At 55.5% G+C, this 2,057-nt stretch overlaps 1 long non-coding RNA gene across 2 annotated transcripts in view; it reads left to right on the plus strand.

Moving 5' to 3' along the window:
* Positions 1-44: 44 nt before the first annotated feature.
* Positions 45-2,057, plus strand: part of LOC102481885 (uncharacterized) — an 8,239-nt gene continuing 6,226 nt past the window's right edge. Inside the window, exons 1-2 of one of the 2 annotated variants that reach the window (XR_336034.3) lie at positions 45-986; positions 1,135-1,214. This is a non-coding gene — a long non-coding RNA (uncharacterized LOC102481885). Of the gene's footprint in view, positions 1,215-2,057 lie in introns of both variants that reach the window. The other variant, XR_003551141.1, reaches the window with a different exon arrangement.

A 2,057-nucleotide genomic window follows, 5' to 3' on the forward strand; every position in this document is an offset into this window, starting at 1 on the left:
GGCGGGGTACCCGCCGAGGTTCACGAAGGTCTCAGGAAACGGTGGCGGCCCCCAAATCCCAGCCGTTGGGTGTCTGATCCCTGCGCTCACGTTTCCGAAAGCCCCGGGCCATCGCTCGGGAGGTTCCGAAAGTCCCCGAATACTGGCGGGGCGTTTCCGACGCCGCCTTCGAACCGGAAGCTATGGGAAGGCTTTGGCCGCTTCGGTGTCACTTGCTGGGATCGTGTGGACCCGGCCCCCGGCCTGTGACGGTTGGTGGCGCCCAGCTTTCGGCGGAGAGTTCGGCCCAGCCCTGCTCTGCGCTTGCCGCCTCGAATGCTCTGGTCTTTCTACTTACGCCGCACGCCTCGCCCGCTGGGCCCGAGTCCCGGTGGCTGCAAAGATCCTGGCCTAGGGTCGGGAGGCAGGTCTGAGCGCAGCTGCACCGGGCAGCCGACCTCCTCGGGCACGCCGCTCGGGCGCCGTTTCGCCATGGATTGGACATGATTCCCCGTGAGCCCCTGACATGCCGCCACTGCCAGTTCTGCTGGGAAACTGGCCTTTCCCTTAGGCCACTTCCTCCGTCACCCGCACCCCTCGATCTCTGCCGTGCTCTGCGCCTCCCGCTCGTCACACTGCCACCTCTCCAGATCTCCTTTCCCATTTCCACTTTTCTCTTGTCTCCCGTGTCCGGAGGTCTGCGTCTGGTGCACACTTTCCCGCTCCCGCCTGTGTGACGCCCGGCAGGGCCCTGGGCTTCTGGGCCCTGCCGTCCGCCCAGGGCCCTGCCGTCCCGGAGTCCCTGTGGCATCCCACACCTGCCCACTTCGTGGGGTGGGTCAGGTGAGACGGGGGGCTACTTTGGAAGCTGGAGTTCTGTGAAGAGTACATTAAGGAGTGGAAGGACTTGAAATTCGGCTACTTCTTTTTTCGGACCTTTACCAAGGCTTACTCGGTCTGCATAGGCTTCGTAGCCATGTGCTGGAGTGCGCGGTTAGCCCTCTAAGGTAAAGCGAAACACGCTGCGACTTCAGGGTGTCACAACGCTCCAAGCTCAGATACTCGTGCAATCGAACATTGCCAAGAACGTGGGGTGGGAAGAACAAGGTGAGGGATGCAGTAGTGGGCTCTGACAGTGTGGCATAACGCTTTCAGGGGCCACTGTGGTGCAGCGCTAATGATCTCTTCAAGAGGAGCCAATCCCACAAGGCGACCCTGGTTCAAATCCCCACCAGGTTAGTGAAGCAAGCTGAGCACCCAGGCAAGTACCTGGGATCCAGCGGGGGAGGACTGGAGGAAGGGGAATCACAGTGTGACCAATCCCACGGAGGGGTCTGTCTCTCTCTGCCACACTGTGGCAAACTGAACAGTCCCTTCCCTGCCCAGAAGCCATCTCTGCTTCTTGGCTGTAGCTGATGGCTTCCATGTAGGAGTTCCAGAACTTACCATCTTTTTAAAGAACACTACAAAGGACCAGCAGGTGGCATGGTGGTTAGGGTGCTAGACTGTCACATAGTCAACCAAATCGTTCTGCCAGTCAATGATACTCGGAAGCACATTTCGGCTGGTAAGCTGCCTGTCTGCACCCTCTGACCTAGGCAGCATCCTAATGGCCTCTGATTGTCATCACAGACCTTAGAAGACATTTGAGCTTTGTGTGTGTGTGTGTGTGTGTGTGTGTGTGTGTGTGTATGTGTGTGTGTGTGTTAAACGTCACCAATTATTGGCTTGCCCTTTCCTTTAAAACTGTTCTTCTGACCTTTATTTTGCCTCTCAGAGCAGTGCTGTTCAATCAAATATAATCTAAGTCTTGTGTATAATTTTAAATATTCCTTGGGACTGGCAGGTGGCATGGTGGTTAAGGGTGCTGGACTCACGTGGCCGACTGCAGTTTGAGTCCCAGACCTGGTGGCTTGCTTTCTTGCTCTCTCTCTCTCTCTCTCATTGTATCCCTCTCTGGTCAAATTGAAATAAATAAATGAATGAATAAATAAAGTTAAATAAAATAATTTTTAAAAATTTAAAATACAGGACCAGCAGTTGGTGTAATGGCTATGTCACTGGACTCCCATGTAGTC

Source organism: Tupaia chinensis, unplaced genomic scaffold (assembly GCF_000334495.1).
Source record: "Tupaia chinensis unplaced genomic scaffold, TupChi_1.0 Scaffold000612_1, whole genome shotgun sequence".
NCBI classification, from domain to species: Eukaryota; Metazoa; Chordata; class Mammalia; order Scandentia; family Tupaiidae; genus Tupaia; species Tupaia belangeri.